Source organism: Salmo trutta, chromosome 10 (assembly GCF_901001165.1).
Source record: "Salmo trutta chromosome 10, fSalTru1.1, whole genome shotgun sequence".
Taxonomy (NCBI): domain Eukaryota; kingdom Metazoa; phylum Chordata; class Actinopteri; order Salmoniformes; family Salmonidae; genus Salmo; species Salmo trutta.
In genome coordinates this window covers 43364847-43387346 of record NC_042966.1, presented here as the reverse complement: position 1 = coordinate 43387346, position 22500 = coordinate 43364847, and positions in this window count along the sequence as shown.

Sequence of the window (22500 nt, the reverse complement as noted above, 5' to 3'; positions counted from 1 at the left end):
TAACATTATCCTGTAGACTGGGTTTCGTAACATTATCCTGTAGACTGGGTTTCATAACATTATCCTGTAGACTGGGTTTGGTAACATTATCCTGTAGACTGGGTTTGGTAACATTATCCTGTAGACTGGGTTTGGTAACATTATCCTGTAGACTGGGTTTCGTAACATTATCCTGTAGACTGGGTGGGGTAACATTATCCTGTAGACTGGGTTTGGTAACATTATCCTGTAGACTGGGTTTGGTAACATTATCCTGTAGACTGGGTTTCATAACATTATCCTGTAGACTGGGTTTCATAACATTATCCTGTAGACTGGGTTTCATAACATTATCCTGTAGACTGGGTACTGTGTGTGGGTAAACATTATCCTGTAGACTGGGTTGCATAACATTATCCTGTAGACTGGGTTTGGTAACATTATCCTGTAGACTGGGTTTGGTAACATTATCCTGTAGACTGGGTTTGGTAACATTATCCTGTAGACTGGGTTTCATAACATTATCCTGTAGACTGGGTTCATAACATTATCCTGTAGACTGGGTTTGGTAACATTATCCTGTAGACTGGGTTTGGTAACATTATCCTGTAGACTGGGTTTGGTAACATTATCCTGTAGACTGGGTTTGGTAACATTATCCTGTAGACTGGGTTTCGTAAGTGGATGTTGTTGGAATCTCAATTAAAGTCAATTAAAATAATATATGTTATTTATTAATACTTGGGCTTGTTAATCAGCACCAACAACATGACAGCACACCACAACCACAACACAACCAAACCACACCACAACCACACCCAAACCACAACCACAACACAACCAAACCACAACCACACCACAACCACACCACACCACAACCACAACCACAGTTGTGTTGGTGATGGCGTGTCCACTGGAGCCGAATTCTTCTTCTCGTTTTTAGCCTATAGGAGTGGAACCCGGTCGTCTGCTGTAATAGTTGCCTGTTAGCGCCCGTTAGCGCCCGTTAGCGCCTGTTAGCGCCCATTAGCGCCGCCTGTTAGCTTGCACGATTCTTGCCATTCTCCTTCGACCTCTTTCATCAAATGAGCTGTTTTCATCCACAGGACTGCCGCTGACTGGATGTTTTTTGTTTGTCGCACCATTCTCAGTAAACCCTAGACATTGTCGTGCGGGAAAAGCCCAGGAGGCCGGTGGTTTCTGAGATACTGAAACCGGCGAGCCTGGTACTGACTTACTGTCTGTAGGAGCAAACCATTTTCGTGATGGATTGGTGTACCTAATAAACTGGCCACTGAGTGTATACTTGAGGCGCTTGGTATTTTTGGTTTTATGTATTCAAGTCAAGTATTCTCCTCTCCATGTATCCTCATGTGCTTCCCTCATATGCACCCCCTCTTCCTCCCCCTCGTCTTCCTCCCCCTCGTCTTCCTCCCCCTCGTCTTCCTCCTCTCGTCTTCCTCCTCTCGTCTTCCTCCTCTCGTCTTCCTCCTCTCGTCTTCCTCCCCCTCGTCTTCCTCCTCTCGTCTTCCTCTCGTCTTCCTCCTCTCGTCTTCCTCCCCCTCGTCTTCCTCCTCTCGTCTTCCTCTCGTCTTCCTCCTCTCGTCTTCCTCCCCCTCGTCTTCCTCCCCCTCTTCTTCCTCCTCTCTTCTTCCTCTCTTCTTCCTCCTCTCTTCCATCTCGTCATCATCCCATCTATCTAGTGTGTTTTTTGTTTATATTTCTCCAATAGAGCAGTAGACTACCACCCTCTGGCATCTGCTCAAAGCACAGCAGTACCTCTCTACACCATCCAGCTCAAGACTCAAAACATTCATTCCCTCCCTCCCTCCCTCCCTCTCTCCAACCCTCCCTCCCTCTCCACCCCTCCCTCCCTCCCCCTCTCTCTCAACCCTCCCTCCCTCCCTACCCCTCCCTCCCTCCCTCTCCAACCCTCCCTCCCTCCCCTACCCCTCCCTCCCTCCCTCTCCACCCCTCCCTCCCTCGCCCCTCTCTCTCCAACCCTCCATCCCTCCCTCCCTACCCCTCCCTCCCTCCCCCCTCTCTCTCAACCCTCCCTCCCTCCCTCCCTACCCCTCCCTCCCTCCCTCTCTCCCTACCCCTCCCTCCCTCCCTCCCTCTCTCCCTACCCCTCCCTCCCTCCCTCTCCACCCCTCCCTCCCTCCCCCCTCTCTCTCCAACCCTCCCTCCCTCCCTCCCTACCCTTCCCTCCCTCCCTCCCCCCTCTCTCTCCAACCCTCCCTCCCTACCCCTCCCTCCCTCCCTCCCTCTCTCCCTCCATCCATCGAACAGAGACAGACTTCATTCTGGCGTGTCTTCATGAGGCTTTTCCTGTCAATCTCCCAGCAGCAGAGTTAAAACACACATAGTGTTAGATCGCTCTATGCCTTGGCTACAAGTCCTAATCTGGGGCTGACACATTTTCTTCAGCAGGCTGTGTGTGTGTGTGTGTGTGTGTGTGTGTGTAATTGACGGCTGATGTGGAGCTTCCTGTATAGGTCATGGCAGGGTCACACTCTGATGTACCAATCAGCCAATCAGCAAGCTGTTGCTTCTCAACCCCTGTCTGTCTGTCTGTCTGTCTGCCTGCCTGCCTGCCTGTCTGTCTGTCTGATTGGACAGGAATAAACCAAGGTTATCATGCCAGCGTTCGGACGGTGTGTGTGTGTGTGTATGTGCATTAGTCGGTGTGTTGATGTTGGTCTCTGGCACTTGTCAAGCCTCTTACCTGCTGCCGGACAGATGGGCTGCATAGTGGACCTCTCCCCCTCCACTATCTCCCTCTCCCCCTCTCTCTCCCTCTCCACCTCTCCACTATCTCCCTCTCCCCCTCCACACCTCTCCACCTCTCCCACTCCTCTCCCCACCTCTCCCCTCTCCCTCTCTACCTTTCCTCTCTCCCTCTCTCTTTCCTCTCTCCCGCTCCACCTCTCTCCCTCTCCACCTCTCCACCTCTCTCCCGCTCCACCTCTCTCCCGCTCCACCTCTCCTGCTCCACCTCTCTCCCGCTCCACCTCTCCCCCGCTCTCCACCTCCCCTGCTCCACCTCTCTCCCGCTCCACCTCTCTACTCATATAAGCAGGTAACACACACTACAGACTGAATCCATTCCTGTGGTGGTGTGTTTGTGTGTGTGGGCAGTGCCCCAGGGCCGTAGTGTTTATGGGGATTATGAAAGCAGATGGACTGACATGCTGACTGGTAAGGCTTCATTAACCATTACTCTGCCACACACACACACACACACGGCCAGGGTTCATTAACTCTGTGTGTCACAAATATGCCGCACTCTCCCGCACTCCAATCCACCTTACGCTGGCACAGAGGCCCACAGGAGGTGTGTGTGTGTGTGTGTGTGTGTGTGTGTGTGTGTATTAGATGGTACATTTAACATTTAAGTCATTTAGCAGACGCTCTTATCCAGAGCATGTACTCCACACAAGTGAAAGGCGTAAGGACGTTTATTGATCACGAGAGTCTCATTTGAGGTTGGAGTTCCGCTCGTGTGTGTGTGTGTGTGTGTGTGAGAGAGAATTGCGTGTGTCTGGTGCCACAGCAAGGTTGGTGTGTGTGTGTGTGTGTGTGTGTGTGAGCAGGGTTGGTGTGTCAGAGTAGGAAACTAGGCTCCATGGTGGATTTAATAGGGGAGAAACAGGAAACTAGGCTCCATGATGGATCTAATAGGGAGAAACAGGAAACTAGGCTCCATGGTGGATCTAATAGGGAGAAACAGGAAACTAGGCTCCATGGTGGATCTAATAGGGAGAAACAGGAAACTAGGCTCCATGGTGGATCTAATAGGGAGAAACAGGAAACTAGGCTCCATGGTGGATCTAATAGGGAGAAACAGGAAACTAGGCTCCATGGTGGATCTAATAGGGAGAAACAGGAAACTAGGCTCCATGGTGGATCTAATAGGGAGAAACAGGAAACTTGGCTCCATGATGGATCTAAAAGTGAGCATTCATCTTGGTGTTCTTCTATCCATGAAGGTTCCTTATTGAGGGCTGGCCTAGTAGGATGAATAGGGATGAATAGGGATAGTTATATTTCAGACTGACAGACAGACCAGATGGGTATTGGAGGATATTTTAGAGCCCTGAGGGGTAGGTACAGCGGTTTCCCAGCATGGTCGTTGGGAAGTGATCCAAGACCCTTCTCCAGGAGAAGAAGAGGAGGAGAGGAGAAGAGGAGAGGAGGATAGGAGAAGGAGAGGAGAAGAGGAGGAGAAGAAGAGGAGAAGAAGAGGAGAAGAAGAGGAGAGAAGAAGAGGAGGAGAGGAGAAGAGGAGAGGAGGAGAGGATAAGAGGAAAAGGAGAGGAGAGGAGGAGAGGAGAAGAGGAAAAGGAGAGGAGAGGAGGAGGAGAGGAGAGGAGAGGAGGAGGAGGAGGAGGAGAGGAGGAGAGGAGAGGAGGAGGAGAGGAAAGGAGAGGAGAGAGGAGAGGAGGAGAGGAGAAGAGGAAAAGGAGAGGAGAGGAGGAGAGGAGGAGAGGAGGAGAGGAGAAGAGTTAAAGGAGAGGAGAGGAGGAGAAGAAGAGGAGAGGAGAGGAGGAAGAGGAGGAGAGGAGAAGAGGAGGAGAGGAGGAGAAGAAGAGGAGAGGAGGAGAAGAGGAGAAGAGGAGGAGAAAAGAGGAGGAGAGGAAAAGAGGAGGAGAGGAGGAGAGGAAAAGAGGAGGAGAGGAGAAGAGGAGGAGAGGAGGAGGAGAGGAAAAGAGGAGGAGAGGAGAAGAGGAGGAGAGGAGGAGAGGAGGAGAGGAGGAGAAGAGGAGAGGAAAAGAGGAGGAGAGGAGAAGAGGAGGAGAGGAGGAAGAGGAGGAGAGGAGAAGAGGAGGAGAGGAGGAGAAGAAGAGGAGAGGAGGAGAAGAGGAGAAGAAGAGGAGAGGAGGAGAAGAGGAGAAGAGGAGGAGAAGGAGAAAAGAGGAGGAGAGGAAAAGAGGAGGAGAGGAGAAGAGGAGGAGAGGAGGAGGAGAGGAAAAGAGGAGGAGAAGAAGAGGAGGAGGAGAAGAGGAGAAGAGGAGAAGGAGAAGAGGAGGAGAAGGAGAAAGAGGAGGAGAGGAAAAGAGGAGGAGAGGAGAAGAGGAGGAGAGGAGAGGAGGAGAGGAGGAGAGGAAAGAGGAGGAGAGGAGAAGAGGAGGAGAGGAGAGAGGAGGAGGAGGAGGAGGAGGAGAGGAGAGGAAAAGAGGAGGAGAGGAAAAGAGGAGGAGAGGAGGAGGAGAGGAGGAGGAGAGGAGGAGGAGAGGAGGAGAGGAAAAGAGGAGGAGAGGAGGAGGAGAGGAGGAGAGGAGGAGGAGAGGAGGAGAGGAAAAGAGGAGGAGAGGAGGAGGAGAGGAGGAGAGGAGGAGGAGAGGAGGAGAGGAGAGAAGAGGAGGAGGAGAGGAGGAGAGGAGGAGAAGAAGAGGAGAGGAGGAGAAGAGGAGGAGAGGAGGAGAGGAGAAGAGGAGAGGAGGAGGAGAGGAGACCAGTCATGTAGTAGAGCGTGAACTCAAGTCAACTCAGTTCCTTTTAAATACTGTAACTATGTGTGTGTACAGTACCTGTTCACAAACACACCCCCTAAAAATGTACAATCATCATGTACTATGCACTGTCAGTAAAAAAAAAAAATTGCCTTCTGGTAAGCTACCATCACATCAGCATTTCCAAGGGTACAGGGAAAGACAGTAAAGTTACTACGGCAACAATTATGCTCAGATCACTTCCTGGTGTTAGAGTCCCTCTAAAACTACCCACCAATAGCCATTAGCTTTCCACAATACAATGTGTATTTTGGACCAATCAGAGGCTGAGGCAGCCAATAGTGATGTAAAACAGTATAGTAGTCATTTACAGACAAACATGCAGGACTAAAATAGCAGCTTTAAAAAGCACAATGCCAGTATATTCCTCTGACTGGAAATGGATCATGATGCCTCTGACCTTGTTGATAACATGGGTGCACCTCAGCCACGCTCAAGGTCCTAAACGATATCTTAACCGCCATCGATAAGAAACAATACTGTGCAGCCGTATTCGTCGACCTGGCCAAGGCTTTCGACTCTGTCAATCACCACATCCTCATCGGCAGACTCAACAGCCTTGGTTTCTGTAATGACTGCCTCGCCTGGTTCACCAACTACTTCTCAGATAGAGTTCAGTGTGTCAAATCGGAGGGCCTGTTGTCCGGGCCTCTGGCAGGCTCTATGGGGGTGCCACAGGGTTCAATTCTTGGGCCGACTCTCTTCTCTGTATACATCAATGATGTCGCTCTTGCTGCTGGTGAGTCTCTGATCCACCTCTACGCAGACGACACCATTCTGTATACTTCTGGCCCTTCTTTGGACACTGTGTTAACTACCATCCAGACGAGCTTCAATGCCATACAACTCTCCTTCCGTGGCCTCCAACTGCTCTAAAACACAAGTAAAACTAAATGCATGCTTTTCAATCGATCGCTGCCTGCACCTGCCCGCCCGTCCAGCATCACTACTCTGGACGGCTCTGACTTAGAATATGTGGACAACTACAAATACCTGGGTGTCTGGTTAGACTGTAAACTCTCCTTCCAAACTCACATCAAACATCTCCAATCCAAAATGAAATCTAGAATCGGCTTCCTATTTCGCAACAAGGCATCTTTTACTCATGCTGCCAAACATACCCTCGTAAAACTGACTATCCTACCGATCCTCGACTTCGGCGATGTCATTTACAAAATAGCCTCCAATACCCTACTCAATAAATTGGATGCAGTCTATCACAGTGCCCTCCGTTTTGTCACCAAAGCCTCATATACTACCCACCAGACTTAGGTACTTTCAGTTGGTTTTGGCTGAGTTCCTGCCTGGTACTGTGTTCCGGTCAGAGGGTAGCCAGTCTTTGAATTGAGATTTGAGGAGGCTGACAGCAAACTACGTGCAGAGTTGTTTCCTTCTTTCAGGGGTAAGGACAGTGTCTGTAGTACCAGGGTCTGTAGTACCAGGGTCTGTAGCGCCAGGGTCTGTAGTGCCAGGGTCTGTAGGGTCTGTAGTACCAGGGTCTGTAGCGCCAGGGTCTGTAGTACCAGGGTCTGTAGGGTCTGTAGTACCAGGGTCTGTAGTGCCAGGGTCTGTAGTGCCAGGGTCTGTAGTGCCAGGGTCTGTAGGGTCTGTAGTACCAGGGTCTGTAGTGCCAGGGTCTGTAGTGCCAGGGTCTGTAGTGCCTCAGTATAAGTGGAGTATCCTCCAAGGATGGTGCGGCACAAGCTCTTCTGAAAGAGCTCCAGGTCATCAGACAAGGAGCAGCAGATTCCAGGGTGAGGCCTAATGTAGTCTGTTGTAAATGCTCACCAGGTCTTCAGTCAGACAAGGCCTGGGAAAAGGAGCAGCAGATTCCAGGGTGAGGCCTAATGTAGTCTGTTGTAAATGCTCACCAGGTCTTCAGTCAGACAAGGCCTGGGAAAAGGAGCAGCAGATTCCAGGGTGGGGCCTAATGTAGTCTGTTGTAAATGCTCACCAGGTCTTCAGTCAGACAAGGCCTGGGAAAAGGAGCAGCAGATTCCAGGGTGGGGCCTAATGTAGTCTGTTGTAAATGCTCACCAGGTCTTCAGTCAGACAAGGCCTGGGAAAAGGAGCAGCAGATTCCAGGGTGGGGCCTAATGTAGTCTGTTGTAAATGCTCACCAGGTCTTCAGTCAGACAAGGCCTGGGAAAAGGAGCAGCAGATTCCAGGGTGGGGCCTAATGTAGTCTGTTGTAAATGCTCACCAGGTCTTCAGTCAGACAAGGCCTGGGAAAAGGAGCAGCAGATTCCAGGGTGGGGCCTAATGTAGTCTGTTGTAAATGCTCACCAGGTCTTCCTGTGATAAGCTGAATCTTTTGAGGCAGGAAAGAAAAAAAAAAAGACATTTCTGTTGCTCTTGGTTACCGTATTAACAACATGCTCAATCCTTCTGCACCGTTACCCTTAGAATCTTCACACTATCATCAGGAAGTGTTCGTGCTGATGTCATTCCTGTAGCATTGGCCTCAGTGGTAGTGGTGTAAAAAGTACTTAAGTATTTATTTATATTTAAACCTTTATTTAACTAGGCAAGTCAGTTAAGAACAAATTCTTATTTTACAATGACGGCCTACACCGGCCAAACCCCGGTGCACTGCCCTATAGGACTCCCAATCACGCCCGTGTTGTGATACAGCCTGGATTCAAACCAGGGTGTCTGTAGTGATGCTTCTAGCACTGAGATGCAGTGCCTTAGTCCGCTGCGCCACTCTGTAAAAATACTTTAAAAGTACGACTTAAGTAAAAAAATTTTGGTGTATCTGTACTTTACTGTTTATTATTATTTTGCCAACTTTTACTTCACTACATTCCTAAAGAAAAGTATATACTTTTTACTCCATACATTTTCCCTGACAACCAAAAGTACTTGTTACATTTTGACAGGAAAATGGTCCAATTCACACACTTATCAAGAGAACATCCCTGGTCATCCCTACTGCCTCTTATCTGGCGGACTCACTAAACAGAAATGCTTCGTTTGTAAATGGTGTCTGAGTGTTGGAGTGTGCCCCTGGCTATCTGTAAATTACAAAAATAAGGTAACTGTACCTCCTGGTTTGCATAATATAAGGAATTTTAAATGGTTTATACTTTTACTTTTGATACTTAAGTACATTTTAGCAATTTACTTTAGATACTTAAGTAGTTTTAAAACCAAATACTTGTAGACTTTTACTCAAGTAGTATTTTACTGGGTGACTTTCACTTTTACTTGAGTCATTTTCTATTAAGGAATCTTTACTTTTACTCAAGAATGACAATTGCAGTAACTTTTTCCACCACTGCTCAGTGGCAGTGCCAGAAGTGTGTGCGCGTGCGTGTTTGTGTGTGCGTGTGTTTGCGGAGGTAGCATGACAGCAGACAGCATTGTTGGTTAAGGGCTTCTAAGTAAGCATTTCACGGTAAGGTCCACATCGGCGGTATGTGACAAATAAAATTTGATTTGAAATAAGTGATTTGCTCATCCAGGATTTTTCTGGGTAATTACAACAAGAGGGACTTCCTTACTCCTCTCCTCCTCCGCTCTAGAGATCAAAGACGCATGCATGTGATCCCTCTACTCTCACACACAGAGAGAGAGAGAGAGATAGACAGAGAGAGAGATATAGACAGAGAGAGATATATAGACAGAGAGAGATATATAGACAGAGAGACAGAGAGAGATAGAGACAGAGAGACAGAGAGAGATAGAGACAGAGAGACAGAGAGAGATAGAGACAGAGAGACAGAGAGAGATAGAGACAGAGAGACATAGAGATATATAGACAGAGAGACAGAGAGAGATAGAGACAGAGAGGACAGAGAGATAGAGAGAGAACAGAGAGAGACAGAGAGACTAGAGAGGATAGAGAGACAGACAGAGAGATAGAGAGACAGAGAGGACAGAGAGACAGAGACAGAGAGACAGAGAGACAGAGAGACAGAGAGACAGAGAGACAGAGAGACAGAGAGATAGAGACAGAGAGACAGACAGAGACAGAGAGATATAGACAGAGACAGAGAGACAGAGACAGAGAGACAGAGAGATATAGAGATATAGAGAGACAGAGACAGAGACAGAGAGACAGACGAGAGACAGAGACATAGACAGAAAGACAGAGAGATACTAGACAGAGAGACGGAGAGACACTAGAGACATAGACAGAGAGACAGAGAGATAGAGAGACAGAGATAGAGAGACAGAGATAGAGAGACAGAGATAGAGAGACAGAGATAGAGAGACAGAGAAGAGAGACAGACGATAGAGAGACAGAGATAGAGAGACAGAGATAGAGAGACAGAGATAGAGAGACAGAGATAGAGAGACAGAGATAGAGAGACAGAGATAGAGAGACAGAGATAGAGAGACAGAGATAGAGAGACAGAGATAGAGAGACAGAGATAGAGAGCGAGGGCGTAGGAGAGGAACTGAGAACGACGAGAGGAGCCGCAAGAGTTACACAACTTGTTTTAACCTTTATTGTAGTCCTCTCTTTCATCCCTCCATCTCCCCCTCTCCCCCTCTCATCACCCTCTCCCCCCTCATCCCCGAGTCTCCCGCAAGTCTAGTTGAGCGTTCTGTGTTGCTCTGTGCAACACTCTGTTACTCCAGCCCATCACTGTATAACTGTCACATCACACACTCACGCTTGCACAGGCAGAAGAAAGAGAAGAAGCGGCTATGAGTGACAGGACACCACACACACCCACACACACATGCTAACAAGGTGGTTTTCTGCTGAGTTACGGCTTTGAATCACTATCATAATACCGCTGTTGCTGCTACTTGCGTGAGAGGTTTAGAATGTCTTCGGGGATATGATATTAAATGCTAACCTCCGCTGTTTCATTGTAATGGTGTGAGAGCGTTAAGCATGTCTTGGGGTTATGATTATAAAATGCTAACCTCCCCTGTTATTGTAATGGTGAGAGGTTAGCATGTCTTGGGGGTATGATATAAAATGCTAACCTCCCCTGTTATTGTGATGGTGAGAGGTTAGCATGTCTTGGGGGTATGATATAAAATGCTAACCCCCTGTTATTGTAATGGTGAGAGGTTAGCATGTCTTGGGGTATGATATAAAATGCTAACCACCCTGTTATTGTGATGGTGAGAGGTTAGCATGTCTTGGGGGTATGATATAAATGCTAACCTACCCTGTTATTGTGATGGTGAGAGGTTAGCATGTCTTGGGGGTATGATAAAATGCTAACCTCCCCTGTTATTGTAATGGTGAGAGGTTAGCATGTCTTGGGGGTATGATATAAAATGCTAACCTCCCCTGTTATTGTGATGGTGAGAGGTTAGCATGTCTTGGGGGTATGATATAAAATGCTAACCTACCCTGTTATTGTAATGGTGAGAGGTTAGCATGTCTTGGGGTATGATATAAAATGCTAACCTACCCTGTTATTGTGATGGTGAGAGGTTAGCATGTCTTGGGGTATGATAAAATGCTAACCTACCCTGTTATTGTGATGGTGAGAGGTTAGCATGTCTATGGGGTTATGATATATAAAATGCTAATCTCCTCTGTTATTGTAATGGTGAGAGGTTAGCAGTCTTGGGGTAATGATATAAAATGCTAACCTCCCCTGTTATTGTAATGGTGAGAGGTTAGCATGTCTTGGGGGTATGATATAAAATGCTAACCTCCTCTGTTATTGTAATGGTGAGAGGTTAGCATGTCTTCTTGGGGGGTTATATGATATGTGTTGTCTAACTTTCTTTAACTCATAATTATTCACGATTTCACTTCAGGATTATCCCGTAGTCATTCGGGTAACATCCACATTAACGCTAGAATCTTTAGAAATATATTCTATTTTTATTTACACTAAAAGTGACTTCCAAAATGACCACAATACATTATTTACCATTAATTTCTATTGTGCCACCACAAAATAATCTGAAACCACACCCAAAACACACTGACAAATGTCCCCATCCAACAAGTTCGTAGAGTCACAGGCCTTGATGGTCGTCATCTGGTTGGTTTGGAATATGGGACCAAATACTTTTTGTGTTTAACACCTCCAGCAATTATATCTCTGAGTGCATATATATATATTCAGCTTCACAAGCTGTCGGTCTTTAGTACGTTCTATGGAGGGTCTTAAACTACAGTCATTTATGTCTGAGATTAAATGATCACGGGCATTCCAACATGGGCATTCCATCACGGGCATTCCATCACGGGCATTCCATCAAGGGCGTCCTAACACGGGCGTTCTAACACGGGCGTTCCAACACGGGCGTTCCAACACGGGCGTTCCAACACGGGCGTTCCAACACGGGCGTTCCAACACGGGCGTTTTAACACGGGCATTCCATCACGGGCATTCCATCACGGGCATTCCATCACGGGCATTCCATCACGGGCATTCCAACACGGGCATTCCAACACGGGCATTCCAACACGGGCATTCCATCACGGGCATTCCATCACGGGCATTCCATCACGGGCATTCCATCACGGGCATTCCATCACGGGCATTCCAACACGGGCATTCCATCACGGGCATTCCAACACGGGCATTCCAACACGGGCATTCCAACACGGGCATTCCAACACGGGCATTCCATCACGGGCATTCCATCACGGGCATTCCATCACGGGCATTCCATCACGGGCATTCCATCACGGGCATTCCAACACGGGCATTCCAACACGGGCATTCCAACACGGGCATTCCAACACGGGCATTCCATCACAGGCATTCCATCACGGGCATTCCAACACGGGCATTCTAACATGGGCATTCTAACATGGGCATTCCATCACGGGCATTCTAACATGGGCATTCCATCACGGGCATTCCATTACGGGCGTTCCATTACGGGCGTTCCAACACGGGCGGGCGTTCCAACACGGGCGGGCGTTCCAACACGGGCGGGCGTTCCAACACGGGCGGGCGTTCCAACACGGGCGGGCGTTCCAACACGGGCGTTCTAACACGGGCATTCTAACACGGGCATTCTAACACGGGCATTCTAACACGGGCATTTTAACATGGGCATTCCAACACGGGCATTCCAACATGGGCATTCCAACACGGGCATTCCCACACAGGCATTCCAACACGGGCATTCCAACACGGGCATTCTGGGCATTCTAACATGAGCATTCTGGGCATTCTAACATGGGCATTCTGGGCATTCCATCATGGGCATTCCAACATATCTGTAAGCCTTCAGCATCATCAATAGCGACTCCCAGGTCTTCCTCACATTATAGTTTTTTATGTTTTGTGTCATCAGAAAGAGTCTCTATCAAGTTATGATACAGTTTGGAAATCAACATCAGAGGTTTGTCAGACTGCTTTTAAAATAGTTTACATCTTTGAAGCTTCTTGCAGAGAGAATAAAGTGTTGTATCTGGAAAGGTTTACCATCAGACTGGTCTTCCCTGGCTGCTAGACCTCAGCACCATCACAGACTGGTCTTCCACCATCACAGACTGGTCTCCCCTGGCTGCTAGACCTCAGCACCATCAGACTGGTCTCCCCTGGCTGTTAGACCTCAGCACCATCACAGACTGGTCTTCCCTGGCTGCTAGACCTCAGCACCATCAGACTGGTCTACCCTGGCTGCTAGACCTCAGCACCATGAGACTGGTCTCCCCTGGCTGCTAGACCTCAGCACCATCAGACTGGTCTCCCCTGGCTGCTAGACCTCAGCACCATCAGACTGGTCTCCCCTGGCTGTTAGACCTCAGCACCATCACAGACTGGTCTTCCCTGGCTGCTAGACCTCAGCACCATCAGACTGGTCTCCCCTGGCTGCTAGACCTCAGCACCATCAGACTGGTCTCCCCTGGCTGTTAGACCTCAGCACCATCACAGACTGGTCTCCCCTCACAGACTGGTCTCCCCTGGCTGCTAGACCTCAGCACCATCAGACTGGTCTCCCCTGGCTGTTAGACCTCTGCACCATCAGACTGGTCTCCCTGGCTGTTAGACCTCAGCACTATCAGACTGGTCTCCCCTGGCTGCTAGACCTCAGCACCATCACAGACTGGTCTCCCCTGGATGCTAGACCTCAGCACCATCAGACTGGTCTTCCCTGGCTGTTTAGACCCTCAGCACCATCACAGACTGGTCTCCCCTGGCTGCTAGACCTCAGCACCATCAGACTGGTCTTCCCTGGCTGTTAGACCTCAGCACTATCAGACTGGTCTCCCTGGCTGCTAGACCTCAGCACCATCAGACTGGTCTCCCTGGCTGCTAGACCTCAGCACCATCAGACTGGTCTTCCCTGGCTGCTAGACCTGAGCACCATCAGACTGGTCTTCCCTGGCTGTTAGACCTCAGCACCATCACAGACTGGTCTTCCACCATCACAGACTGGTCTTCCACCATCACAGACTGGTCTTCCCTGGCTGCTAGACCTCAGCACCATCAGACTGGTCTTCCCTGGCTGCTAGACCTCAGCACCATCACAGACTGGTCTTCCACCATCACAGACTGGTCTTCCACCATCACAGACTGGTCTTCCCTGGCTGCTAGACCTCAGCACCATCAGACTGGTCTTCCCTGGCTGCTAGACCTCAGCACCATCAGACTGGTCTTCCCTGGCTGCTAGACCTCAGCACCATCAGACTGGTCTTCCCTGGCTGCTAGACCTCAGCACCATCAGACTGGTCTTCCCTGGCTGCTAGACCTCAGCACCATCAGACTGGTCTTCCCTGGCTGCTAGACCTCAGCACCATCAGAGGTCTTCCCTGGCTGCTAGACCTCAGCACCATCAGACTGGTCCCCTGGCTGCTAGACCTCAGCACCATCAGACTGGTCTCCCCTGGCTGCTAGACCTCAGCACCATCAGACTGGTCTTCCCTGGCTGCTAGACCTCAGCACCATCAGACTGGTCTTCCCTGGCTGCTAGACCTCAGCACCATCAGACTGGTCTTCCCTGGCTGCTAGACCTCAGCACCATCAGACTGGTCTTCCCTGGCTGCTAGACCTCAGCACCATCAGACTGGTCTTCCCTGGCTGCTAGACCCTCCGCACCATCAGACTGGTCTCCCCTGGCTGCTAGACCTCAGCACCATCAGACTGGTCTTCCCTGGCTGCTAGACCTCAGCACCATCAGACTGGTCTTCCCTGGCTGCTAGACCTCAGCACCATCACAGACTGGTCTTCCCTGGCTGCTAGACCTCAGCACCATCAGACTGGTCTTCCCTGGCTGCTAGACCTCAGCACCATCAGACTGGTCTTCCCTGGCTGCTAGACCTCAGCATGCCTCATCTGAGCAGGATCAGATGAGGCATGACAAAGAATTACCATGGTGTACATTTATACATTATATTATCCAAGAATAGAAATGGTTCAATAATTGAAATGACCATTATTCCCATATCCCAGACTGTAGCTTTAAGCTGCTGTCCTGTAGCTACTGTAGATCTACCCATCAACTCGTATCCATTTACTTACTGTTATAATATACTGCAAAATTCACCTGAGCTCCGTAGGCTGGTCTTCAGTCGAGAGGCGATGAAACATTGTATTATTAGCTAATGTCAGGTACAATACTGACTCATCACAAGGACTAAATACTTCTGTTACGTCAAAAAATGACTGCTGTTACCTTGCCAGCTACATCACTCAAATAAAGAGTTAGCCAGTTTTCTGCTCTGCTTGCTTTTTTTTACACCTCAGAGAAAAAGCGCCCGCACAGAGACAGCAGTTTCCTCTGTTCATTCCTACACATCCCGTGGCCTTTCAGCAGCTGTCTGAATGCTCTGTTGTGTACGCTCAAGTCCTAAATCCAGCAGACTGAAACTGCCAAACAGCCTATCCACTTTTTGTATCACAGTGCAATAATAAAACTGTGTGTGGTGTGTGTGGGGAAAGGGGGGGGGGGGGGGGAATCAATTTCGGAATGTGGGGGGGGTCATGTTCCCTAGCAAAAGGTGCCCCTGCTGACAAAACTAGTTTAATAATATTTAAAAGAGAGACCCACACCACACACACCTCCAAGAGCTGGCAACACACACCTCCAAGAGCTTGACAACATACACCTCCAAGAGCTGACAACACACACACACACACACACACACACACACACACACACACACACACACACACACACACACACACACCACACCACACACACACAGCTCCAAGAGCTGACAACACACAGCTCCAAGAGCCTGACAACACACAGCTCCAAGAGCTGACAACACACACACACACACACACCACACACACAGTCCAAGAGCTGACAACACACACACACACACACACACACACACACACAACAGCATCCAAGAGCTGACAAAACACAGCCTCCAAGAGCTAACACACACACACACACACACACAGCTCCAAGAGCTGACAACACACACACACACACACACACACACACACACAACACACACACACACCTCCAAGATGCTGGCCAACACACACCTCCCAGAGCTGACAACACACACCTCCAAGAGCTGACAACACACACCTCCAAGAGCTGACAACACACACCTCCAAAGCTGAACAACACACCGCCGACACAACACACCACCAAGAGCCTGCAACTACACACCTCCAAGAGCTGGCAACACACACCTCCAAGAGCTGACAACACACACCTCCAAGAGCCTGACAACACCACCGGCCACACACACACCCTCCAAGAGCTGGCAACACACACACCTCCAAGAGCTGGCAACACACACCTCCAAGAGCTGACAACAACACACACACCACAACACACACACACACACACACACACACACTCACACACACACACACACCTCCAAGAGCTCTGGTAACACGTGCCTTTATTAGGTTGGTTAACTTCTTTGCAGCTGCTACTAACCCCTGACCTCTAGGCCACACAGGACGTCCCTGGGGGAAAGTGAGGAGAGAGCCTCTCCCTCCCTCCCTCCCTACCTAACTAGGGTTGAATAGCGTGAACGGGATACTGAGATTTACTGAAATTTCCCACACAAAACCATTCCCTTTTCTCTGGATAACTGTGAGAAACCAGTGAATTATTATAATTATTTCTAATGAACAGCATGACGTGAAATGGAACTGTTTAAATTATATGTGATGTCTATATCCTGGCTTCTCTACGTCCTTCTTTCTGCTATCTGCATGATCAATCATAAACGCTCAGGGTTGGGACAGACATCTCAGTATGGAGCGTAGTTCATAATGCATGTATCACCTTTTGATTTCCTTTGAACTGTTGAAAAGGCTTGACAAGCACAGGTCTTAGAGAGAGGAAGACCACAGGTCTTAGAGAGGAGGACCACAGGTACACAGGTCTTAGAGAGGAGGACCACAGGTCTTAGAGAGGAGGACCACAGGTACACAGGTCTTAGAGAGGAGGACCACAGGTCTTAGAGAGGAGGACCACAGGTACACAGGTCTTAGAGAGGAGGACCACAGGTCTTAGAGAGGAGGACCACAGGTACACAGGTCTTAGAGAGAGAGGAGGACCACAGGTACACAGGTCTTAGAGAGAGAGGAGGACCACAGGTACACAGGTCTTAGAGAGAGAGGAGACCACAGGTACACAGGTCTTAGAGAGGAAGACCACAGGTCTTAGAGAGAGAGGAAGACCACAGGTACACAGGTCTTAGAGAGGAAGACCACAGGTCTTAGAGAGAGAGGAAGACCACAGGTCTTAGAGAGAGGAAGACCACAGGTCTTAGAGAGAGAGGAAGACCACAGGTACACAGGTCTTAGAGAGAGAGGAAGACCACAGGTCTTAGAGAGGAAGACCACAGGTCTTAGAGAGAGAGGAAGACCACAGGTCTTAGAGAGAGAGGAAGACCACAGGTCTTAGAGAGAGAGGAAGACCACAGGTCTTAGAGAGAGGAAGACCACAGGTCTTAGAGAGAGAGGAAGACCACAGGTCTTAGAGAGAGAGGAAGACCACAGGTCTTAGAGAGAGAGGAAGACCACAGGTCTTAGAGAGGAGGACCACAGGTCTTAGAGAGAGAGAAGACCACAGGTCTTAGAGAGAGAGGAAGACCACAGGTCTTAGAGAGAGAGGAAGACCACAGGTCTTAGAGAGAGAGGAAGACCACAGGTCTAAGAGAGAGAGGAAGACCACAGGTCGTGAAGAGAGGAGGTGACCACAGGTCTTAGAGAGAGAGGAAGACCACAGGTCTTAGAGAGAGAGGAAGACCACAGGTCTAAGAGAGAGAGGAAGACCACAGGTCTAAGAGAGGAAGACCACAGGTCTTAGAGAGAGAGGAAGACCACAGGTCTTAGAGAGAGAGGAAGACCACAGGTCTTAGAGAGGCGAGGAAGACCACAGGTCTTAGAGAGCATCGAGAACCGAGTAGATCGTTCTCTCTCCTCAATTACATTCAAATGTCATCCCACAATATATCAATCTCGAGATTAATATATGTACACTACCAGTCAAAAGTTTGGACATATCTACTCATTCAAGGGTTGTTTTCTTTATTTTCTACATTGTAGAATAATAGTGAAGACATCAAACTATGAAAATAACACATATGGAATCATGTAAGTAACCAAAAAAAGTGTTAAAACAAATCAAATATATTTGAATATTTTAGATCTTCAATAGTAGCCACCCCTTTGCCTTGTATCATCAGCTTTGCACACTCTTGCCATTCTCTCAACCAGCTTCATGAGGAATGCTTTTCCAACAGTCTTGAAGGAGTTCCCACATATGCTGAGCACTTGTTGGCTGCTTTTCCTTCACTCTGCAGTCCGACTCATCCCAAACCATCTCAATTTGGTTGAGGTCTGGTGATTGTGGAGGCCAGGTCATCTGATGCAGCACTCCATCACTATCCTTCTTGGTCAAATAGCCCTTAAACAGCCTGGAGGTGTGTTTTGGGTCATCGTCCTGCTGAAAAACAAATGATAGTCCCACTAAGCCCAAATGAGGGATGTAATATCGCTGCAGAATGCTGTGGTAGCCATGCTAATTAAGCTTGCCTTGAATTCTAAACAAATCACAGACAGTGTCACCAGCAAAGCACCCCCACACCATCACACCTCCTCCATGCTTCACGGTGGGAATCCATTCACCTACACTGCGTCTCACAACGACACGACGGTTGGAACTAAAAATCTCAGATTTGGACTCATCAAACCAAAGGACAGATTTCCACCGGTCTAATGTCCATTGCTCGTGTTTCTTGGCCCAAGCAAGTCTCTTCTTGTTGGTCTCCTTTAGTAGTGGTTTCTTTGCAGCAATTTGACCATGAAGGCCTGATTCACTGGGTCTCCTCCGAACAGTTGTGGCTCAGTTGGTAGAGCATGGTGTTTGCAACGCCAGGGTTGTGGGTTTGATTCCCATGGGGGACCAGTATGGAGAAAAAAAATTATGTATTCACTACAGTAAGTCACTCTGGATAAGAGTGTCTACTAAAATGTAAATGTTGAGATGTGTCTGTTACTTAAACTCTGAAGCATTTATTTGGGCTGTGATTTTTGAGGCTGGTAACTCTAATGAACTTATCCTCTGCAGCAGAGGTATCTCTGGGTCTTCCTTTCCTGTGGCGGTCCTCATGAGAGACAGTTTCATCATAGCGCTTGATGGTTTTTGCGACTGTACTTGAAGAAACTTCCAATGTTCTTGACATTTTCTGCATTGACTGACCTTCATGTCTTAAAAAGTAATGATGGACCGTCGTTCTCTTTGCTTATTTGACCTATTCTTGCCATAATATGGACTTCATCTTTATCAACTGTACCTTGTCACAACACAACTGATTGGCTCAAACGCATTAAGGAAAGAAATTCCACAAATGTACTTTTACATTTGTACTTTTACATAGCCTGGTTCCTCTCTAGGTTTCTTCCCAGGTTCTGGCCTTTCTAGGGAGTTTTTCATAGCCACCGTGCTTCTACACCTGCATTGCTTGCTGTTTGGGGTTTTAGGCTGGGTTTCTGTACAGCACTTTGTGACATCAGCTGATGTAAGAAGGGCTTTATAAAGAAATTTGATTGATTGATTGAACAAGTCACACGTTAATTGAAATGCATTCCGGTGACTACCTAATGAAATTGGTTGAGAGAATGCCAAGAGTGTGCAAAGCTGTCATCAAGGCAAAGGGTAGCTATTTTGAAGAATCTCAAAATATAAAATATATTTTGATTTGTTTAACACTTTTTTGGTTACTACATGATTCCAAATGTGTTATTTCATAGTTTTGATGTCTTCAATATTATTCTACAATGTAGAAAATAGTAAAAAAAAAAAAAAAAAACCCTGGAATGAGTAGGTGTGTCCAAACTTTTCCCTGCTACTGTAGGGGTTTGTTCCCTTTTGGGCTGAGAGTGTCAGTTTCTTGTCCAGTCGCAACAGACTAGTACATGCCCCTGGGCCTCTAGGATGGAGAAGCTGTCATCGTTAAAGATTTGGGGATTCTATTGGGGGGGGATATAGGTAGCACACGAGGATATTTTACTCTGTTGAGATACTTTCCTTATTCATTTCTAGCCAGATATAAAATGCTCCTGTTTTGATTAATTTAAAATAGTGGGTTAGGTCTGCTCTATACCAAATTATCATACCCTCTGAGTCTCTTCACTGTTTTACTCCTGGTAGTGTGGTGGATGGGACTACCAGCTCTCTGTAACCTAGAGGGTAACCAGTGGGTCCGTCTCCTCTATACCACCCACCTGGTAGTGTGGTGGATGGGACTACCAGCTCTCTGTAACCTAGAGGGTAACCAGTGGGTCCGTCTCCTCTATACCACCTGGTAGTGTGGTGGATGGGACTACCAGCTCTCTGTAACCTAGAGGACAACCAGTGGGTCCGTCTCCTCTATACCACCCACCTGGTAGTGTGGTGGATGGGACTACCAGCTCTCTGTAACCTAGAGGGCAACCAGTGGGTCCGTCTCCTCTATACCACCCACCTGGTAGTGTGGTGGATGGGACTACCAGCTCTCTGTAACCTAGAGGGCAACCAGTGGGTCCGTCTCCTCTATACCACCCACCTGGTAGTGTGGTGGATGGGACTACCAGCTCTCTGTAACCTAGAGGACAACCAGTGGGTCCGTCTCCTCTATACCACCCACCTGGTAGTGTGGTGGATGGGACTACCAGCTCTCTGTAACCTAGAGGACAACCAGTGGGTCCGTCTCCTCTATACCAGGTTTCTTATAGGATGACAATGTCTATATTCCCAATTTCTTTGATTAATTCTGGGTTCATGCTCTTTAGGCCAAAGGCAGATGACCTCAGACCTTGTGTAAATCCCTCTAAGCCAAGGTGACTTTAATCAATATTCACCTGCATTTAACCCCCCCCCACCGCCCCCCCCAAAATATAGTTAGCTGCTAATATGGCTATCATAAAGAACTACAAATACCATGATTATCTGGACGAGACTGTCGAATCGAGGCAAAGGTAAGAATCTCTGGAGAAACTAAGGTTAGCAACATTTTTGTAATTCATAAATTGGCTACATTTCATTTAAATGGACAATTATGTGACCTGTCTTGTGCATGTTTTAAATTGACACAATACCTGTTAGCAAAGGTGTCAGGTGGAGATGAGGTGCAGGGGCATGCTGGGATTGGTAGTCATGTTTTAAATTAACACAATACCTGTTAGCAAAGGTGTCAGGTGGGTATGAGGTGCAGGGGTATGCTGGGATTGGTAGTCTTGCATGATGTCTACTTTGATGCTAATTAGCATTTTCTAACCTAGGAGTAAATAGAGCCGAATATATTGATAAAAGTCACCTTACATTGTCCAAGAGATTTACATGGTTATCAAAATTGCACGCCAGCCTAAACAAAACATCCATTATTTTAAGTGTTTCTAAAATTCCTTACGGGGGGAAAAAAATGAATGGTGGAAAAAACAATTGGACCCATTTCCCTGTTTGACTGCTAGGTTTTATGGGTAATTATGACATCTCCACTGTGGGGCTCTATGGAGGAGCAGTGCAGTTGTGGGACTTGGGTCTGTTCATTGCTGGGGTGGGGGGGAGAGGGGGCGCTCTCCTCTTGGGACTGCTCATCTGCAGGGCAGTTTGAGGAAGAGGTGTGATCAGTCTCGCTCAGGATGGGGGATTCGTCGTCACGAATCTTTGTTCTCTCTTTGATCCCGTAAAAGTCCTGCTGCATGAGGATGCCCTGTACCGTTACTGTTTTCAGACGTGGACACGTTGACAGAGGTGGTTTCAGTTTTCATGGTCCTCAAGTCTAGTATTGTGAGTTTCCACCCTGGGCCAATACCCTCTCTCTCTCTTGACATAGGGGGGTAGTGTGCTCATACAGCACTGTGCCATGCCAGGGGATGATCTGTGTGGAAAATTAAGTTGCTTACCTTCCCCTCTTTGTAGCAGTCAGCAAATAGTGTCTCTGGATTGTCCATGAGGAGCTTCTTTTAGTACTTATTCCGTGCAGTGTTGTTTTTAATATCCATGGGGTACTGTATTGTAAATGACCTCTGGGCAGGGATAAGCCATTGGGGCTTGAAAGGCCTCTGCATTTGGGTGGGAGGGACTGTGAAATTTCTCCTGCCATTGTTAGGCTCAAGAGTGTTCACATATCTGACTTAACACTCCTTTAGTCGCCTCTTATAAACAACAGAGATTATTGGCTTTTACTTTTCGGCTTCAGAAGTAGGTTCAAAACTGAACATTACTCATTGAGTTTTGTGATGGATGGTATTTCCAGGTTCCACTGTGTTTCTTCTGCAGGTTTTGGTTTGTTAGAATTCTTTTTGTTGTTGTTGATAGTCCTTGGTAGTAAGAATCCTTCAAGGTAATTTTGTCCATAATGAAGGTTTTAGGTTTGTAGTTTTGATGCGGAGTGAAGGTTTTGATGTGGAGTGTAGTATCCTGCATAAGTCCTTGTGGAAAAAATCCAAGTTTATCTTTGTTTATCCAACTCTAATTTACTTTTTTTTGCAAAAGAATTTAGGAGCCCATGACCTCTCTCTTCCTGTCTCATTCTCCAATCAGACTCACTCACTCACCCACTCACCCACTCACCCACAGTAGATAGATGACTTTGACCTCTTCATGTTCAGCTTGTGTGTGCGTGTGTGTGTCTCATGTCATCTCCCTCTAT